We start from the raw sequence: 22,593 nt of genomic DNA on the forward strand, positions 1-22,593 counted from the left end.
GTTTCTTTCTCTATGAACGGCTGGCCAATGACTTCGTCGTTCTTTTGGTCCCTGTCTATGTACGCGCTGTAAGTGATGTTTGAAACAATGGAATACCAACTAGCCCGTACCCAAACCCTGCTTCAAATGTGCAAGTTATAAGAACACCTGCAAGTGTCAAAGGTGTGGCACCATTCTGTTAAACCATGAACCGTGGCTATTTTTTTCTTTCTTATTGAATATACTCCGAACCTGCACACGTGCTGAGCCTTGGCTTCAACTTCTTCCAAGTAAAGGAGAACGTGCATATTGCAGCAAACAAAAACTTACATTTAACAAATTGTGAACTCTTATCGAGAGATTTGCCTCTCGGAAAAACGATCTTCGAATATCTAAATCGCATACCGAATACTTAGTAACTTCAAACCAAATCAAACACAAATGTTTTGTGGGGACTGTTTAGTAAAGCAAATTGAAAGGTTTATTCAAAATATCCTTTCGCCGCTAGACGTCCGGCCGGCTGATAAGTTTGTAAGTGAGAAACAGGTGAAATGTGATAGTAGCAGGTGCACCATGACAATGGCAGCAGTAAAGTAAATAGCCAAGAAACATATTGCTTTAAAGCGTGTAAAGTGCTGACGGTAACCTGGCAGCCCGCACCAACCTAGAGAGACGTTTACGGTTTTGTTTACTAAATGATAAATTCGAACATATGTTGCTCGTAAAGATCTAATGTTTATATTCGGTCCGTCGAGAAAACACACACTTTATAGTTTATAAATATATATATATATATATATATATATATATATATATATATATATATATATATATATATATATATATATATATATATATATATATATATATATATATATATATATATATATATATATATATATGTGTCGAGTGATCATAGTGCACAGACTACAAATTCAGCTTGACTCGGAGCCTATGCAAGCACCCCTTAAAGAGAACTGCTGGAGCAGGAAATATTTACTTAGGCGTCGTCGATAACGCGCCGGCTGTGCGCACGATTCGATTCATGGCTCTTACCTATAGCTGAACCAAAGTGATCATCTCAGAGCACTGTTATGCTGGCCGCAAAAGCACACTGAAAGCCCTTTGGTTTAAGAAGTATAATATAGATGCACGGTTCTGCGATGTGTCCGATAGGACGTACGAATCCGTGGAAAGATGTGTGCTCTTGCCGATGAAACGTGTTACAAACTTGTTGGAAGCTTGTTGGATGCGAATATTGGTACATGTATTCGTACGCTGGAACAGACATTTTGGAACAGAACACGGCGTTCTTGCCCGTGTCACTCTAGCGCAGTGATGATATGTTACAAGATTTAATCAAGAACCCCTTCGGAAGTATCACTACGGCCTTATACAAGCTGTCACGTGTGTACCTGAATGTTGGTTCTTGTACGAAACACTGAAACCGCGAGATTTGCTTGTGATGCACTCGAGTCCACTCAGTTTCCACGAGCCAAACCAAGGAGTGCTGATGCTAAACATCGGATAAAAGAAGTGTGCTTGCCTGTTAGACAAGTTTCTGGATCCCCATTTGTAGATTACGATTTCTGCTGGAGATGGCCGCGACGTATTCGAACTTTGTTTTTGTTGACGGGATATATATAAGGAGATGTTGGCGCGCAAATACTGCGCCGGCTACTCATTGGATGTTGAATACGGGGTATATAAAACGTGCAGTTGCAACATACAACACAGTTACTGCAAGGCTACGTTAATTGTCACATACAAGAAAAATTGTACCTAGAATCTCCCCAGGGAGTTATTTGAACGATGCGTAAGCATTTCGTAGTAACGACCGTGAAACAATCGTGAAACGGAGAAGCACGGTTTCAACAGCGAACTGTTAAGTTAGACCTGCACAAGATGACGTAGAAGAGGGGGAGGAGAAGCACTGCCCACTCGTGTTATAACGAGTCCGCAGCGGATGTGGACGTGTGGTGAAATGACGAGGGAAATGTAGGAAATGAAGGAGATGTATGCAGCTTTTTCTTGAACGTCTGCATCGTGCGGTGTCGGCATGGCGTCGTTCCCCTTGTTTGTTGCGTTTCGCAGCATGTTGCCGCAGCTGCCCGCTCTGCACAGCGCCATTCATTTGTTTCTGGCGTAAACTGTATTCAGGCTGATACTCTGCATTCCTGCGTTTCCGTTCTTCTTTACTAAGAGGCTGCGGTCGTCTTGGCGTCATTACGGTAAACGGGACAGCGTTGCGGCGACAGGAATTGCCGCGGAAGGCGGCGGGGCAACCTGAACTGATGAGGCAAGCAGACTACTGCAGGTGGAGGCGCCAGGTGCGCTGATGACGTTCCGATCCAAAGCCACGGCTGCTGCACAGTTCTGGTGCGTGCCTGATTGTGGATGTCACGTGGTCACGGAGACGCGCTCGTGCCACTGCTCGTGCGATCGTCGTCGTCTTCTTCTACAGCTGGATGGCTCTATCTTGAAAACGATTGTCTTACGCGAAGGAGGGACGGACGGACAGTTTTCTGGTTGGGTACCCACAGAAACGCTTACGCATATTTGTATCGTTCATGCCATTCAGCACTGCTTTGTTGCGTGTTCACCAATTCAAGGCAAAACGCAGAACATGTTCTCGTGATCTCTTCTACGTATGTGTCCTTCGAGCTCAGCAGGGAATCCCTTTGATGAGTGTCCGTTCAGTACAGGTGCTTAATCCATGGAATAATCCCTCGCCAAGGAGATCCACCCTGAAGGCCTTAATAAATTTTTTTAACTGAAAGCGACATTACGCTTTATTACGACGAGTGCTACTCTCTCATTAATGGCGTATAATTCATCAATGTCCCAGCTATATTCTTATGAATTGGACATACTGTATCGTATTCTCTTCTATTTGGAAGACCTGTGAAGCAGAGGACGTGACCATTAGTTAGCGCTGTATAAACTTCACCAGTCCTCCTAACCTCCCTAACGCCAATGATATCCCAAGTAATGCCTGATAATTCCTCAAAAAGCCTTGCTAAGTTAGCCTCACTCGAGAGGGTTCGCGTGTTAAACGTTGTGAGGTTCAGTTTTCGGTGACGGCATACACGTATTATACTTATTACATGTTTTACTATATGCACGCTCGTTGTTTTTGACAACAAATTTCATTGAATGTCCATTCCTTCTTCTTTTTTTTTCTTCTGTCTGATTTTCGTTCGGTACCTCTTCAATCCGGCCTTGTAGATACTGCCGTTCTTTTTCTTCACTACTGCCGCTGCCTCTTGGTTGCTCACAGATTCTCTCTGCCCTGTCTCCTCTCCTACAACAACCAACCTGCAGCATTTGACGTCGCCTGTCTTCACCCCAAGGCTCAAACTGCTGGGCATTTCATCACCTTCTAGTGGATACCTGGCTACTCTGGTATTTCGGGAAATCGACTTGAATACAGAAATTTTAGCAGGATATTTTAGAAGAGCTGTCGATTCGAACTTGGCAAAATATTATGCTTATGAAGAAAAGGATTGCACCTGGAGTCTGTTGCTTCACCAAAATAACTTTCTGCGATATATTGACCCCGAAGTAAGTTGGAGAACTCCACGACTACTTCCTTGCCCGTCAGAGACATTGTACCATCGGCTTCGATTGAAAATAGCATTCACGAACAATTATCTTAACCGCATAGGGCGTACCACTGGTCCATACTGCGATAACTGTGGCAGCTTAGAGGCAGTGGAGCTAGCACTGCTTGAATGCCCCAGCTACCTTGACGAGAGATATTGTTTTGCGCACTGAATGGACATGATTTGTCACGCTCCGCTAACGTTACCTAGCATCTAGGGCACTGTGCCCCGCCTTTCAGAACAGTGGCATGTTTCTTATTTGTTGATGTGGTATATATCAGAAATTGACCTTCTCGGAACGCTTTGATGAAGGCTCACTTTAAGATATAGAAAAGCCTGAATTCATCCATAGCTTTACCTGTAAATTTAGTTCTCAGATTCAATCGCGAATTTTATATTTATATTTATCATTTTCTTCCCCACTGTCATTTGGAATAACGCTTGCACCTTGCTATAACGAGACCCGATATAGCGAAATAATGGATACAACGATGTAAGCGCAATTCACCTTGAAATCCCCATAGAGATCCAGGCATTTAAAACCTCGTATTAACGAAGGACAATTGTTCAACCAGTGGATATAACGAACGAGATCCGTCTCTGAAAGCAGAAATATTGACTGTTGCGCACCGCTTTATATATCGCTTTACACCGAGTTCCGCATTCGTTCGGCGTGGCAGTTCAAAATTTCAGCGTCAAATACGGCGTCATCGCCGCGCGTAGAAACATGCACGGTGGCCGCGCACAGCCAGCACGTCTTCCTTATCGCATCTCTCTCTCTCCCTCTCGCTGCGGCACGTTGCTGGCGAGACTAGGCGCACCATCTGAAATCGCCGTCTCAATGGTCACGCCTATAGCTGCGCCGTGCCACATATCGACCATAATATCGATGGTCTGACGGAATCCCGTCCTGTCGGGGAAGATCATGGTAAAGAAATATCCGAGGGTACCTAATCATTTCATATGAGCTGTGAATGCGCAAGCATTAATGTCCAAATGAACACCGCTGAGCGGTCCTTCGAGTTACGAATTCCTCTCGAACAAGCGAGAGGAGTTCCACTCTGTGGACTTCTCTCGGATGCTTGGCATGCTTTGATTGTCCTTACACAGGCGCAGTTAGAACGCAGCCGAGAACTTGCGCGGACAAGGAACGCGGGGATAACACATGTTTCCGAGAGCGCGCGCGAGGCCGTTGCTGCGATGCCCTCTGTGCTCACGCAACACCTGGCGTGCTAACGCACCAGCAGGTGTTCCCTTTCACCCTCGCTGCTACGTCGAGGCGCGGTCGTGACGTAGCGTCGCAGGCAATGGGAATTTAGGGGCCGTTTTTCACTTGTACAAATGAAAGACGGCGGCTTTCTCGCTCAATGGGCCATTTGATGCTTTTGCATCAAAACACGTGGCGCGACCATGTGCAGTATATTATATTGTACCTTGGTCAGCGCCGTACGTTTTATTGACAATATTGATTATGCTTGCGCACGGGGTTCTAAAAACCAGTGCCTCCACTTCTCTCTCTCATTGCGGTGCGCCGCGCTGCGCTGACGCAGCTAGGCGTGACCTCCTAGACTGCGTGAAACAGGCACCAGCCGGCCAAGCCAAGCCAGCGCGCTCAGACAGCGGAGTCGCGGCGCCAGGACAAAGCAGCGGATCAGATAGTTTCGTTTTCAAGGGCCGAATGCGTAGGCGTGTACGTCAGCATTTCTGGCGCTGTGCCAAGCTCTGTCGGCCCAGTACTTCGGCGGTATTGCGAAGTTTCGCAAAAGTGAAAGCTTGCAAAAGTGAGCCTTGCTTTATTTACCACAAGCACGCGTTGTTGTAGTACCGCGTCGAGGGCCACCGAGTAGAATGCGCTTTTTCTCGCTGTGAAAACGCGCATCAGCGCTATGGAAGCAGATGTGGCCGTTGTTACGGCAATGATGAGCACGCCAATCTGCGCGGGCTGAGCCGAAACACGTGCGATGCACCACAGCACACGGAATAAGCGCTGACCGGAGAGAAGCATGTGTTTAGCTGTTCAGCGTGCTTACGCCCGAAGTATCCTAACATGAAACAGGGAAAAAGACAACGTCAAACGTCGGACGTACTCCCGTAAAAGCACTGCCGCATCCGTCTAACGTACCCGTAAACAAACTTGGAGGGAGACGTCGGATGCCCATTTAGCCACAGCCATTAAAAAATAAAAACGAAGCCATACTCCGGCGTACACGAATCGTCTTTTCTGGCAGCTCTGAAAGCGTAAAAAAAATTGTGAAGGATAAAAATAGCGCGATACGCCGAACAGAGAGCAAGACGAAATAACACGAAATAATAACACGAGTGCTCCCTTTTCTGTGTATAGCGTAATTTTATTCTTTACAATGCTGCTTCAAATGGACTACGCTTCCACTCTGCTGAAACGTAAACACTATGCAAAAACGTCAACACGAATTCGTAGAAATGCTGGAGTTGCCGTAACGACACACCATGAAAACAAAGGGCGCTTCGTAAAGAATCGAATATTTGTATGTCGTTCTGATGAGGGTGTCCACCTTCTTCATTTCAGTTTGGTTAAGTTTTTGAAACCGGGGGCTGCGGCTAATCGCAAATGCTTGCACGAGCCTAATAAATTTTTCTTCCGCGAGCCCATTGCGGCTGCGTCCCACTCGCTATATAACATGTGCCACACTCTTAATGGTTGGATTTAAGCTCCGAATTGTGACACCCATCGTGGTTGCTCAGTGGCTATGGTGTTGGTCTGCTGAGCACAAGGTCACGAGCCTCATTTCGATGGGGGCGATATTACTTAGATCACTTAGATTTAGGCGCACGTTAAAGAACCCCAGGTGGTCAAAATTTCCGGAGTCCTCCACTACGGCGTGCCTCATAATCAGAAAGTGGTTTTGGCACGTAAAACCCCATAATTTAATTTCTTTAATTGTGACGTTGACGTTGCCGTTCTCTTGGATAAGTAAGCCAGGCACTGTCATTCGGGTGACTTCATGAATGGCCCAGCTGTCGAGGTGTAAGTCCGTCCTCGGTGTGGCAGCTTTCTTATGACGCTTGCTGCGTACTCGCATGAACTCTGATTTTTCGGGTGCGCACATCATACCCGCGTGCTTGGTCAAGAGAGAGAAAAAAGGATGCATAAGGAGGTTAACCAGAGGTAGTTCCGGTTGACTACCCTGCACGAGGGAAAGGGTCAAGGGGGATAAAAAGAGAAAGAGAAACGAGCACGAACAAACCGCGCACACCATAGAGTGGTAGGGAGCACCGTCCTTAAAGTCTATCGTGAAGCCCCGTAGACCGCAGGAACCTTAACAACACGAGTAAGGCCATCAGCGCGGATGTTCTTTGTGAGCACTGACTTAAAGCTTTGAGTTCTGATAGGGGTCGATTGTCTAACTGGTCTAGTACTCTGCACATCATTTGTCTCTGGGTGCTATATAGCGGGCAGGCACAGATAATACGTGCGAGTTTCTCATAGCTGTTGCATGTGTAATAGGTATTGTTTTTCTCCATAGGAAACCCAGTGTGCCAACAACGTTATGTCATTGACTTTGTTCTATATCCGAAGTCCCGAGCTTGTTCTAGTTCTAGGGCCACTCGCTTCATCCCGACGTTGCAAAGAAGCGGTGACAAGATTGAGCCCTGTGGAGTGCCTCGGTTGGACATTGTAAAGATGTCAGAGCGCGTACTGCCCAAGCCAATCGCTGCCTTTCTGTCGCGAAGGAAGGTAAGGACGCACCGAAACACCCTTCTTCCGCAACCCATGTTTTCTATATATAGACCTTCGAGGATTGGTTCGTGAGAAATCGTATCAAACGCTCTTTTTATATATCGTAAGCCACAACTATCCTGGCTTCTTTGCTTCGTGGCGGGTTCAAAACTTCGTTGCGAAGCATATGGAAGGCATCCTGTGGAGACACGTGCGGCCTGACGCCGAGCATAGAGTCGAGAAAAAGTTCATTCCGCTCGATGTAGTTGCTCATCGAGTTTGGATCACCTTCTCAAAAAGCTTCCCTGCGCACGATGTGAGCGATATTGGTCTCAACTTGTGCAGATCTCTGGGTTTAGCCGATTTCGGTATGAGTATGATAGTAGCCTCTTTCAATTCTTCCGGTACTGCCCCGTCGTCGGTCCATACATAATCGTTAAAGTAGGTCCTAAGCCGCCTCAGTGATTCCTGACTGAGGTTGCGCAGCATCGCATTTCTAATGTGGTCCGGACCCGGTGCGGTGTTCTTCTGCTAAGATTATGCGGCTGCATATACCTCTGCCATTAATATACGTGACTACAACTCCGCGTTGACTGGTCTCTCATAGTTGTATCGCACTGATTTTGTGACCTGTATTCCTATGTAAACGCTCTTATGGTCCTCATCGAGGGCATCGGTCGTGCCATCGTATTCATTTTCATTTAATTTCGGTGTTTTTCTGTTTGTGGTGGTCCGTCTTCCTGTCGGATCTACCATACTAGGCAGAATAGCCCATGTTCAATTTGTGCTAAGCGTACCGTTGAGGGCACCACAAAACTGAAGGCAATTGGTGTCTTGCAGCTGCTGCGCGTACTCACTGGTTTCTTGTGGAAGCCTGGCTATCCTGATTTTGAGTTTTTTGTTGTGTCTCTGTCTCTTCCAACGTTTGGTCAGACTTTTCCACGCTTCCAACAGGTGTAGCAGGCGCCTGTCTACTGCCGGTGTTCCGACCGTTGTCGCGATTTCGAGTAGTGCTTCTGTGCACACTCCTCATGAATTCCGTTCATTCTTTAGCACTATCGTACGGTGTGGTCTGCCTTTGTTTCTCTCTCTAAGCTGTCTAATCGGTTATGGTGGCTTTTCCGAATCTATAGCGAAGCCGCGTCGTGTTAACTGAGGCACTAATGATGCAGTGATCACTCACAAGGTCTTCCCCTAGGTTGGTCCAGGTAACGCCTCTGTCACGGCACATTCACACCGAAAGCGGAGCGTCTAAGCGGACAAGCGGATTTTCAAAGCGGCAAGGCCGCGAGCGCCCGCGCCTGTTCAGACCAGCCGGGTTGTCTGGCTGCCCGCGCCGCCGGGAAGGCGGGGTATCTCGCAATTTCTTTAGCAATTTCAAGGACATGCCGCCATCTTGCGGCACTTTGGGTTTGTACGCGCACTTTCGATATATTTTGCGTCGTGGGTTGGCGTGCTCCCGTCCGCTATCTACTTCTGCGAAATAATGAGCTCTGACGAAGACGAGATCACTGGCATTTTACTCGACACTTGTCTAGTCGCTTTTCAAGATTTGTTACAGCGCAACACAAGGACAAAAGAAAGTATAAAGCGATGACACGGCGCTGTGTCGTCGTTTTATACCTTCTTTTGTCCTTGTGTGGCGCTGTAACAAACCTTACTATGAATCCCAACCAACTTGATGTTTTGACGCTTTTCAAGAACAGAAGCGAAAAGCCGAGAGAAAGACATTCGTTTACATTCGTTCCCCAGCGCTTCCGCCGTGTCGGGTTCAGATTGGCTGCGGCCAAAGCGGCCAACGTGTCCGCGCGGAAAAAATCGGTCCTCGCGCGATCCGGCCAAGCGATCCGGCCAAGCGCGATCCGGCCAAGCGCGATCCGGCCAAGCGCGATCCGGCCAAGCGCGATCCGGCCAAGCGGCCACGTATTTTCCGCAAAGCGGAAAATCCGCGGCCGCTTGGCCGGATCCGCTTGTCCGCTCCGCCTTCGGTGTGAACGTGCCTTCATTGTTGATAAAAGTTAAGTCCGGTGTGCTGTTCTTTACTGCACCGTTTCCCGTTCTGGTTGGTTCATCCGGTCGAGTCAGCTGGACCAGCGCATGCTCCTCCGCGAGGTCGGATAGCCTTTGGCCCTTTTGTGTGCCTCGATCATAGCCTCCCCCCCTAGTGCGAAGCTCTAATGTCCCCTAGGATAATTGCCCGGTCACTGCTTTTGACTTTGCGCAATGCGGCCTTTACTAACACGCCGAACTTTGCCTTCCTGTCCCTAGGTGAGCAGTAGACGTTGGCGTTAGCAATAACTTGTTTTCTGTTTACAGTACGTACGTGGCCAGACCGTGAGGACCTGATGTTGGACACCGCAGTTACGGACGTAGTCCACGCTCACCGCTATGTCTGCCCGTGTCAGCGCTGCTATCTGGGGATGGTCAGGGTGCGTGCGCATCATGTATCCTATAAGGTTCGGTATCTTCTTGCCTGGTTTTTGTATGCATTTGATATCCGGGGCAACAGGCGTTGCAGCTATAAAACTCTAAAGTTCTGCGTGTTTAGTTCTAAGAGCCCTACAGTTCCATTGCCAGACCTCGTGGTTTTTGGCTACTCGCGTGTGGCGAATAGCCATCTGTAGTACTTTCACTGTCGGTAAGCTCTATCTCTTTAGGAATGCGTGTATGAATTCCCAGGCTGGCATTTTTTCGATTGTTCGGTCCCTCTTTTGCGGTGTGAGAAGAAGAGTCCTCTATCTGTCGTTTGAGCCTGTACAGCTCCGCGAAAAGAAGTTGGATTTGTCGGGCTATGGTATCCAGTTTATCCTCTTTTCCTGTCCCCTGTGAGTTGGCGTTCTTGGTTTCTCCCGGCATGGCTTTTTTTCTATAGAGCTCATTCTTTTGTTTGAAATCAGCTAGCTCCCTTCGGATTTTTGCAAGAACGTCCTTTAAAATTCTGTTCTCATCTAAAATCCTTTGATAGACTGGATCTTGAGTTACTGGATGGGCAGTGGGGGACGCTACTCGCGCCCAGCTTACCTGTTGTGTGGCGGTGGCCGCCGTGTGACGTTTAGCTTGCGGAGCCGTCTCCTGTTTGGGGGCTAGAGGCTTGACATTGTGCTCCCAGGATGTTGACCTAGATCTCTGATGACTCCGTCGCCTGGTACGCGATCTCGATCTGGATCTCGATCTCCTTGCTTGCCTGGGTTTGTACGGGGTCCCCTCTTGCCGTTGAGGGAGCTCCGGAAAATCGTTGAGCTCCAGTTCTTCGTCTTCTGTTGCAAACTACCGTGGTTGGTGTTGTTGAGCAGATTTGTGCACTTCGCTGTCAGGTCGGCCTTGTGGTGTGTTTGCTTCAGGCGTTTTTTGCAGCTGCGGTCGCCCGTGCGGTGCTGCCCCCACAGGCGGCACATCGCGGCGAGCACTCGTGTCCGTCTTCGGGCTCGACCACCCCATAGATTCCACACACTTTTGTGTCCGGTTGCGGGCAGACGTCCGTGTGGTGTCTTGCAAACCTCCACTGAGTTGCGGTATGGATGACATGCCATTTCCTCACCGCAACAATAGACGAATCGCGGTAGGACACTTCCGAAGAAAATGATGGCGGCGTTCTTCGAGTCCCCTAGCATTCTTGCCTGGATTATCTCGATGCCCTGGGTGCGAACTCAGAGGTTTGCCTTGATTGGCTCTCTGGGCGTGGGTGGGTGGAGTCCATGAATGATACCCCTGACAGCGCCTTCTCCTGTGGCAGCGTACGCATAGAACGCGTGCTTCTTGCCATTGACTGTGAGAGATGTGGTTTTGCGTAGGAGATTAGCTGTCTCTTCCTCAGACGTCGATACTATTGCGATGTTATAGCCCTGTTTTATGCACAGTATAAAATGCTCACCCCTTACTTTGTTATCGCAGGCCCCGACCACTGCTTCTGCGAGCATCGGGCTGGTCAGAGTTTTCAGCTGAAGTCCTTGCATGGTGCGGGCGGAGAATAATCTTGAAGTCATCCCACGGCCTTGGGGGTAGCTTGTTCCGTCGCATCCTGCGTCGCAGGATGGGGGCGAGTTCTGTTCCGTTTCGCCTGCAGGGGGGCTGCTGCACTCCTTGACGCCGCCTATCGGTCCGGGTTAGTAGGTTTAACGAACAGTATCCCTCTGTAAACACAAATTTCTGGCTTGAAATCCACCAGATCAGCTAAGCAAGGACTTTATTGTAGAAAGCTGCCGGTGCGTTGTCGCCACTCCTGACCATCGTTCTTGGCTTCGCCTGGCCAGCTGTCCTTTCTTTTCCTTGTCTTGATGCACGTCACACACGTAGACACCATGTTAGCATGGCATACACATGCACTATACGTCGACGACGCGGGGTAGACAACAGTGCGAATGGGTATTCAAGCCATGTCACTGACTCGAGCATTGTCTGAATGGTCTGCACTTATCTACAGCTGCACAAGGCGGAATACAGAAACTATAAGTGGGTACAACATTAGAAGGCAGCGGAATTTGTCCCTTAAAAGCGGGTGCATACAAGCCTCCACCAATGTACGCGCACTTCAGACTGACGTCGATAGCCGGACGGCCGGTGACCCCGCTGGCGGTGAAAATGGCAGCCCGCGCTTGGAACTGAGCCAGTCACGTCAGCGTACTATTCATTCGTGGAGGCAATCGGCTGCCGCGCTTCCCTCATCTGGGGAGGGCCTTTCCTGCCTTCTTAATTACTGCCACACTATACACAATGCAACAAAGTGCACAGACGCGGACGGACTTGGAGGGGAAAGCTCTTTGGTGGCTTTCAGAATCATTCGCCCTCTTTCACTTCTCTCGCCAGGAGCTACGCTTACATGAACCCGATGAAGGCTCCGTTTACGTCAGCTCGACCCAACCTGGTTGAGCAAATAGGCGAGCTCACCCAGTCCGACCCGATCGCGTTTACATGCCACTTGCCAGCTGGTCTCGGCGAGTCAACCCACCCCTTCAAGGCTGGATGACTGCATTGCCTAGATGCTCGCTCGGCACGATCTGCTAGCGTTTATATGAACCCGACGACTGATTTTCAGCCTGACAAGACGCCACCAAGCGCCTATGTCGGCTTCATGTAAACGTAACTCAAGTCATGTCGAGCCGGCCTGTTAGATTGAAATCCGGTCGCCGTGTTCATGTAAGCGCTAGTAGGTCGGGCCAAATGAGTGTCGAGGCTAGTGTATATATATATATATATATATATATATATATATATATATATATGTGTGTGTGTATATATATATATGCTTTATTTTATTGAGCTGCTCACTCGCTTAGCAAGTGGTAGGTAAACTCGAACTGACGCAGCTTGACTTCTGACTGGACCTGCTCGTGCAGAGTTCTTTCAAGCTAAGGTGCTCAGTATTTAGATAATCGCGTTATTGTTGTTAAACGCATTCGCTAATCAAACAGAAACCAGAGTTTATGTGTGTGTAGAATTGTGAGGAAGAAAAGGGATGTGATTGGAGAGATGCAGCAGAGTGCCCCATAGTCCTAAAGCTAAGTAGAAATGGGCGTGTCTTGTCAACATAAACGAATAGATCACCGGTGGCCACACAACAGAACTACGCAGGGCTCTGGGGACCGCTTGTCACGGTTGCTACCTGATCATTATTCCGCACAATTTACTGGAAAGCACTGCTCAGAATTGAAGCCTACAGATGTCATACAAGCTGAATATAGTGAAGCTGCCCGTATTCTGTAGCAAACTATGTGAACGATCATAATGTTGCATATACTCGACAGCTCTTTATGTTGAAATGCTTGCGAATTATTCCACACAAACGGTAATCGTTTACATATATAAAAATTGAATGGTGGTATCAGCTTGCAGCGGAACTTACCAGTAGTCTTAACAGAGATTAATTCTGGAAAACCACTAGCAGCCACCCGTTTCACTGAGTCCGTTGATTTTCAGTCGTGAAAAGCTGCAAAAAGCAGGACCATTATCTGACGCAGTAGCCTTAGTGGCCTAAACATACCTGTTTGCATTAGGTCAATCAAACAGGCTGCACCTTCCTTGCCTGTTTTCGCTGTAGTCATTCCGGCGCATTTGTCGATGGCTGCAATCAAATTCTCTGTTTTGCGCACTCCCGCCCTTCATTTCAACCTCAACTAAGTCCACACGACCGACTTCAAATGAAGTACTCGAGTAGATGGGTATCAACATTCCATTTACTTTTGATGTATGCCTTGCTTTCGTCATTCGACATCCGTGAGAGGCGCGTACGTATTCGGACACATCCTTCTTCATATGTAAATCGACTTCGTACACCAGTGCTTAAGAAATGAAAATCTTGCATCGCACTCTTTTTTCATTATTAGGAGCTGTCAAGTACTTGTGGTATTAGGTCTCAGTTCCTCGAGAGTGCAACGAAAATGCAATACATAAGCTCTTATTGCGGTCAGTTCGAGCCACGCGACAAGTGCAGCGAGTCTTGGGACGGGAAGCAGGAGGTTCGTTTCATCAAGGAAATAAAAAGTATTGGTTACGTGGTGGAACAGACCACTCGTCCATGTGCCAGTCAGCCTTGTTTGAGTGCCACACAATGAGCGTGTCTTCATTATGACATTAACGTTCTTCCAGAGGTCGAAGGCATATACAAGCGAAAAGACGACAGCACACATGTTAACGACTTTCTGTCCATTCGCCGCCAAACCACTGAAAGTGTGATGGCCTCAAGTTCAAAGTCAAGTGCGCGGCAATCCAAAACAAACAAAAATCCGTCGACAAACGTAAAAAGACTTCAAAACCTTAGTATCGACCTGTTCAGCGGCCAATATTTTGTCAAAACCACATAAAGAAAAAAAAACGCAGACTCAAGCGATTGCTTGGCTTGAACTGATTTATGGTGACAGCAGCATTTTCTTACAGTGGAGACCACAATCTCATTTTGCTTACTTGTTTCTTTCATAAATAATTACGCGCACACATGGAGGAATGACCAAGGAAACGTTGGGGTGCGGCGGTCGGCTGAAGAATGATGCATATCAATTGAGTAACATAAGTATGCATAAAAGGCCTCTCGCATTTCAGGCTCTGTTGGTTGTTTCTAACGTGCCGGCTGCGGATCTCAAAATCACGTTCAATAGAATTTCCAAATCGTGCCATCGTTTGCAATAAGTAGTACAGGTCTGTAATGTCACTAAACAAGGCTTTGAAACTCATGTCAGAATGGTAGTCTACAAAGCCTAAAACATGTGCACAGTTCTTTACAAGAGAATGGTCATATACGGGTAAAACGTGCAGTTTCTTTAAATAACTAGTTGATCGGCTTCTTTCAAGCATCATTCTCAGACACAGTCAACAACGACAACCTCGGAACTTGGAACTTGGACCTTGGAACTAACCAAAACATCGAGGTGATCATTTCCGCTATTTTATAAGCTTTTTAGGAGTTATGTCACATTTAGCCTTGCGACTAATTTTTCGCTTCAGTTTTTCTCTCACAGTGAAATAACTTGATCGCCATTGAGCAAAGCGAGGATCGCTTCTCGAGCCTTGGTGCATAACGTGCCAGGCGATAAAACGGAGAGGCGCCTATCCTTATCGGCAGGGAGTAAATAGAGCGAGATTTTTTTAATACCGCGCAACGCGTTTCACAGAGAGCTTTGAATCAGAAGAGCCATATAAAAGAAACAAATGTAAAATCAGGCTGGTTACAGCGAGAAACTTGCTTTTAGATTTGTTTCTGATGCATCGCACTTAACTGTGAGCAATAACGAGGTGTTCGATGCCACTAGATGTTATACATTACCTTCTGACAAAAACACTCATTTTCTGAAAATTTAGTTTCTGCTTAATGACAACCATTGCTGTTGGCATTACGGAACACGTGAAAACAAGGCCCTCATTTCATTTAACTCTGCATGCTCAGTTTAAACGGGTCATTACAGTTCATGCAAATGTGTGTTTCAAGAATACCTCGGAAAAGAACCTTGGCTTCGAATGTTAGATACAAGCTCCAGTTGGCAGTACGCTCGCCTTTCAGAGGCTGGTTATCAAAATATATTACTGATATTTGCGGCTGACATGCTTCTTAATGGCATATTCGGCTGGTTGCTCCAAGGTTCTGTCTCAGAGCAGTCAGATCTGGAGCCGCTCTCGGTCGGAGCCAGAGGTAGAGCAGAGCACATCAGCTGAACTCGCCTATAGCGACGCAATGGAATCCATGGGCAACCTCCGCCATTACGCTATTGCAGCAATTGCAGCGCCGTATACAGAACCGACGGCCTCTCAAAGCAGAGACCCGATATAAATAGTGACTTCCGCTTTCACCGCTCAACAAGCAGATGTGGCGGGAGTCACGGGATTGGAGCACGGGGAGATCTCGGATCCGCTACAACGAGAGTCTGAGCGACTCCGAGCACTCTCCGATCAGATCAGTCCCGATCTGATCGCACAGATGGAACAAGACGAACTCGTTTCGAGCGCTCCATTTCAAGCAGCCAAATACAGAGTCGCGTGACAGAGTGCTCTAGAGCACTCGAAAACGATCAGCCGAAGATAGCATAAGAAAGGGCAAGCTGCGAAGGGTGTCTGTCGTTCCAGCAACTTAAAATCAACTAAAGAAGAAACGAAGAAACGGTGGTGATTCCTTACATCTATAGGCATCACGTAAGGAACACTCAACGTGCAAATTTAATGTTGTCTAGTCGGCACCAGATGAGCTTGGAACTAAAGATGTGAAAAAGCGTCAATTCAGAGTTCAATGTCAATAATAAGTACAACAAAAAGCACAGCACCAAGTATGTTTAGTGCGTCGATGTGGTTAACAGTATACAGCCTATTATTTAATGCTGACATGTGGTCGTTCTCGCGTTGGGCAAAAAAGACGCTGTGTAAAAGAGCATGCAGATGACATGAAGAAAGAAATGGTAAATTGACTTGCTATGCACTGCTAGGGTTGTGGTTACGAGCCTGTGCTCCATAACCCTAACAAAATCGCAAGAAGCGGAAACCAGTTGACAGAGGAATTTAAAAAAATTTGACTCCGAAAGAAAAAAAAATATCCGCTTAAAGCGAACCACAAGTTTTGTTAAGTCGAACGGCAGCAGACGCCTCCGACGCTTGCATTTAGGCTGAGCGAGATGCTCAGCAGACTTGGAGCAGGCGACTCTGCTAGCCATACGAGAAACAAATGGTGTTTCTGCGGAGATAAACAACTACGCTAGCGTTGACGATCACGTCGAAAGCTACAGGGTTGACCCTATAGAGACGAAACTATGCAGATCCAACGCACATGTTGGAATCTATTTAAGTGAAGCTTTCGTGAAGCGGTGCTCTGGCGCACACGTTTTAAGCGACGTGACGCACACGCAAATAGTCTTGAATAACTTTGACATTGGCACACGGAAAGTACGCGTGTGATTGCGCCCTAGTGGCTACAACATCTACATATTGTTCCGGGAGACGCAGGTTTGATCTTGCCACGGCGCACCTGGTTCTGTCCGCACGTCTTTTCTGTGTGTAAGCTTTTCGCAAGACAGCAGCCCCCATCAATCGCGGTAAGCAGAGTCCGAGAGGGTTCACTTTAAAAATAGAGGAGAGGCCCCTGAAGCTCTTCTGCAATTTATGGGGAGGACATTGACCAGGAGCCACAGAAGCCAGTGGTGTTCACACATAAGGCAGCTAATAACGCCCTGAATTCTTTGGTGCATTTTTTCTAGGACACGAAGACACTGAAGAAGTTTTGAGCAGGCTAGGTGAAATGTTATCAGTTGTGTCAAAGCACAGGTTTGCGCAACGCCGAAAAGTAATAATTACTCAATAGCCTAAAGAAGAGCGCATAAAGCGGTACTTCGTATAATGAAAATACTGTTCATGTCTCCTGATATATCTGCCTTTCGGTTTTTAACTCTGTTTCATTTATTTTCTTGTATTGTGAAGAGAAAAAGTAGATTTTCAATTTCCTGAATGAATTCTGTTAAGACGAAGTTCTCATAAGGAGAACAGAACTTCACGGACATTTCGAGTTTGTCGTAATGGTAGTCTTCTGCACTTCACATTTACTGTAGCGCGTCAACATCTGCTAGCTAACACGAATTCTGTGCTATCGGTACCGTGAGACAAGGCTGTGCTTGCAGCAGGCCATAAAATAAGAGGGGCACCCTTCGATGAGCAGCCGATGGCTATCGCATTTATTCTTTGAACACGCCATGCACCATTATAGTAACGTTGGTCCCGGGTATAGCACAACGTCACTGAATCGAGTGCACTTGGCTTTCAGTAGGACTAAGCTGCCAACTGCAAATTCGCGCAAGATGAGCGGTGGCGATGTCACCTGCAGGTAAGTTTGTTTTCTCAATTAGCCTTGAGAGTGATGGAAGCTACGCGTATGATCGCAAAGTAAGGAACACGATGCCCGCTACAGTGCGCGCACCAAGGTAACACCTCATACACAACAGAAGGCATCTGCGTTGTTATTGTGGCATCGTGGAGGAACGCCAGCGCAACCACTGAAAACCATTACGTTAGAGAAAAGGTAAGACACGCTGGCTACGCAACGATGTCAATTTGAGTAAGTGAGGAACGTCTTTATTAAATATTAATGTAAACATAATTAAAAAAATGTATACACGATCACAGGGACTAGGCATAAAATGAATTTATAAAGTTCGTTGCTCCTTATAAAGTCTAGGAGGCTCGTGCAGAGGAGCTTTCTGCTAGATGTGCACCATGCTTTGTAGACGTCCTCATCGTCTGCATCACGGAAAGACAGCCCCTGGAGCGCCTACTGCCCCTGGGTGGCCAAGGATCGGCACTTCTACAAAATATGCTTTAAGGGTAGCGTGGTTTGAAGGCCCCTTATGGCGCACTTTGTACGTTATCTCTTGCGTCACTGATCAGCTGCAGGATTGCTCTACATTTGTCGCCATCGATAGGTCACAACTGGGGTTACCCTTGATACAGTTCTTACTCTTGAATGTGAGAACGTATGTTCAGCGTCTGAGTTATTAGCATGGATTAACTGTCCTCACTTCTACGACGTTCACGCTATGGCTTGTGCTGTTAGCCATGTATTAAGCACAACAGTGCCCATATGAAACAGCTGTCGAACAAGGAATGTCCCTGGAGCCAACTTTCCGGCAAGAAGACCTATCTTCGCCAGAACAACATTGTTGTTGTTGTCTCAACAACAACAATGTTCAACAACAACATTGTTGTCTCCCTGAAGGAGATAAGTGCCCTTGGCTATAGAAACATTGGAAATAAACACGTACTTCTGTTTTGCTTTGGACCACAGCGACTGCGCGTGGGTGGGTATTGCCATGGCGAAATACATCCTGTAATCTTAAAACGAGTTCGTTCCAGAATGCGTCGGTGATTTTACCTCATAGTTGCATGGAAAACAACAGAAGAGTTGTATATTGAGAGGAGGCTAAGAAAGTCGACCTCCTTTTCCACGCTTCAGCCACTTTACATCGGCAATTGTTCGAGTCGGCCACTATGCGTGCAGGAATACGCGCGTTCTTGTATGTCCTTTCGTAACGACAACATATTCTCTTTTCACGAGCACGCCTGTTTCGACGCCGCGCGTCAGCGGCAGCTGCCCCGGACGGGCGCAACTCGAACAGGGAAAACAATGCCCGGGAAGCATCAAGTGGCTACGAGTGTGTTTACATTGTGCGCGAAGCAATGACCTACTGAGTTGAAGGTGTGCTGCACATGCTGCGTATAGCGACGATTCTGTCAAGACCGTTGCCTCACGAATATAAAGAGACGCGACGAAGATGGGAGTGGCCTTGGCAATTTAACAATGGCCACCGCCCGTGCCGCAGCCGCAGAAGAAAGCGCACTTCCTCTCCCTGGTCGATTTCGCTCGCTACGTATCTCTTTATGTAATTAAGTCAGAATAGTCTACCCGACCGTTGTCTTCAAAGGAGTCGCCATTTGCATACTCTCTCACGCTAAGTGTGAACACGCGGCCACCAACACGCACGCATTCGTATGTAGTATAGTGTTCGGCGCTTCTGTACACCAGCTGTAAAGATATAGCGGACACGCGACAAACTTAATCAATGGTGACTATTTTCTTGTTCGTTATGTATGGCGTATTCCTGCTCCTGAATCGCACCTACCCCCCTTCATGGCGGGGAAAATGACGACATCATGACTAGCTGAAAAAAAAAGAAGGAGATCGCAAGCAGACCGTTGTCGGTTCTGTCACTAGCTCGCGAAAGCACATCATATTATTACATAAAGTGCGACGTATACAGACTTGAATTAGCAAAAAATTCACATGTGGATGGAGTAACAACCAATTAGAACGCTTATCCGCCCGACGGAGTAAAAAGTCAGTTGTGCATCGTCACGTATTCACTCCCTGTCTCACCCCCTGTTCAAGAGACAGGGAGTGACAGCTTCGTCAAGCCACCTGGAAGCAACTTTTGCTCTTCCTTTTCGTATTCCAAATTGTTTATATGAAACAAACTTGTACTTCAGCTTTTACTTCAATGGGGGTGGAATAGAGATGCCGGTTCCTGATTTTATGAAGTTTCTTGCTTTCTTCGATATTATGCATCCGCGTTAATATAGCGGTGCGTGAGGACATAGACATAATAGCTTTCTTGTTATCTGTACTGCGCATGTACGTACATGCCGACAGGTGAAAAGTAAGTGCCATGCCGCTGCAAAAAATTAATCAAATGCCCTAATCTAAAGAACACAATCTCTATTAGTTATGCAAAGAAACGAGAGTTTCTGAGTAGGATGGCGGAAGACAGCAGATGACGAAGGGTAAGTTGGTTGGGGAAGGCTGCTTTAGGCAGCCGACAGATTGCTGAAAGCAGCTCGAAGACTTGCTGCACATGAAAGCGCTTGATATGTGAAATTCGTTTCATGTAAGGTATCCATATTTACATACTCGAAGACTTGCTGCACATGAAAGCGCTTGATATGTGGAATTCGTTTCATGTAAGGTATCCTTATTTACATAAAAATGAGTAATGACGTTGCGGGTAGCCTGTAGACATACACACACATGTTTAAAGTCAATTTGGACCTTGCAACGGTGCTTTCAGTGGCTACGGCTACCCATGTCGGACTCAGCGTCCTGACAGTCAGTCTACGTGCTGAAGCATGTTACATAAGGTCACATAAAAGCATTGGTGCTTTTAATGCTACTATTCAATTGAGCCATTTGCATTGAACTTGAAGTAATTGTCGTTAGCTGCACAATGCGTCCGACTTCTACTGATCAAAGCAATAGTGTCACTAAAAAAGAGTTGAGGCGACCGTAACGTAGAGCTTAGTGCACATTCTCAATCATTTTCGTTGCCAGGCGAAGCGAGAAATGTGGTTAATATTTGACGTAGAGAGTCGAATGACTGAAAAAGAAACTGACACAATTTAAAAGTTGCCGGATGGTCATTACAGCCGCATTTAATAATTTTATCACATTTGTTCGTCGCTTGCTTTGGCCTTGTCGACACGCCCACAAAGCGCCACTGTCTTATTGAAGGAAAACGACGACAAAGCTTCGAGGATCCCTCCGACTTCTGGGGCTCGAGCTCTATATGTTGCAGCATCCACTGATATTGATAACACAGCCAGTATTGACTAACAAAGACGTATCTCTGAACTGGGGCAACACCATGCCACAATCCAATGCGAAGAGGTCGCTGTGCTACTGCACATCTGCTACTACACTGCAGATCTGTGCAGTGTGATGTGCCTCATTCACACTGTGCGTTCGTATACGTAAGAAAAATGTTTTACAAGTGCTATAGTTGTGTTTTGTAAGCAAAAAAGCCGGTGCATCGTTTCTGTGATCCGTCCGGTGCGCACACTGCGCGACTTGTTCATCGAGGTGCATTATATATGTCGTTCAAAGCAATACCTACAACCAATTCTATACATTGACATTTCTGGAAGGCAACAAATACAATCATATTGCTAGCACTAGTGTTGGTCAACATTTTGCACATGATTCATACGCGCAGTTTAATAAAAAAGACAGTTAAGTCAACCTGAAGGGTGCTGGACGAAGGCATCGAGCACGATATACCCAGAAAAACTACTAAACGGCCTGTTGGTGTAGGTTAGAGAACTTGTCAACCGTGGTCACATTTATTTTTTGCACAGTTCCGTTCACCGCCTCGACTAATCCTAGTATTCATAGTTGACGCTCACAATATGAAGAACCACGTAAATTTTTATGCTGATGTATCTTTTCCTATCTCGATTGAAGACAGCAGTGATTGCAGCCAAACGACGAACATTTTGCATGCCAGCAAGTTCAGAGATCACAGTCGCCAATTAAATGACATTCATTTATGACTTTTGAAACTCTGAATGGTTCTAACAAAGCAGATTTGCGTCTGTGCTTCTTCCTTCGCACGGAATTTGTGCTAGCAAGTGCTTCTACTCAGGTGGTTGGTTGGTCATAAACCTTAACGTTCGACGAGACGGCGCATCCTTCATCTTCGGAAAGGTTGTTTGGCAAGACCGGCTCTTCCAACATCGAGGCCCTGCTTACAACAGCAGGAAAAAAATAAAGGCACGCGAAAAGCTTACAGACAGACGGTAAGCTTGGCTAAGGAAAGCATTCAGACTATCCTGTTTTTCTTCGGTGAAGCTCTTCGAGTTTCCTTCTGCAGCTTGACGCACAATTGAAGCTGGCTTCATTAAGATATATCCACTGACTCACTGAACTTATCTTACTAGAATAACGTCTTCTTTATAAAGATGACAGCTTTTGCACGTTACGTTGCGGAAGCTTGCACACAGTTCTTTTTTCTTAAAAATGCTTTCTAAGAACCTTGAAAACAACAATTCAAGACATTGTCCGGCGAAGCTGTCTATTTAGTTGACTTGTGACTTCTTGCGCTTACGCAGTATGAGAGGAGAAGCTGTACCACAAATTCAAAGTGTTATGACACCAAAACCGAAAGCCTTAAGCATTTCACCTTGCACTTAGCTGTCGGGATTTGACAGAGTGCAAAGCGCTCAACATGGGCACTAGAGGGGTTGGAGTGAAGCACGTAAAATACTCTAGGAGATATGGAGCCTCAATTCTTGCGTCAAGCAGTTGAGAGATGCGCATTGACGCAAATACTTATCAGTTCGTTCAATTAAGCATACTTGAGAACAACAGGTTGAAATTTTGTCAGATCGACGGTGCCTATATTGTTAAGATGCTTTTAGAGTGGCAAGCATTCTTATGGGGGTATATTGTGGCAGAAAGCAAATTAGGAAAGCCCCTTCTGGAAGTTCGACCAGCTAACGTAACTCGGGGGTAATGTTTACGTCACAAAGGCTAACGCCGGTTCAGAGACTGATAAGGACCCAGCGCGCCACGGTTTATAAGCAGCA

The 22,593-nt window shown here is 46.8% G+C and overlaps 1 protein-coding gene across 1 annotated transcript in view; it reads right to left on the reverse strand.

The window, feature by feature from the left end:
* LOC142577798 (very long chain fatty acid elongase 7-like) overlaps nucleotides 1-22,593 on the reverse strand; it is a 64,031-nt gene that overhangs the window by 31,096 nt on the left and 10,342 nt on the right. The window lies entirely within an intron of this gene.

This window comes from Dermacentor variabilis, chromosome 4 (genome assembly GCF_050947875.1).
Source record: "Dermacentor variabilis isolate Ectoservices chromosome 4, ASM5094787v1, whole genome shotgun sequence".
Classification (NCBI taxonomy): domain Eukaryota; kingdom Metazoa; phylum Arthropoda; class Arachnida; order Ixodida; family Ixodidae; genus Dermacentor; species Dermacentor variabilis.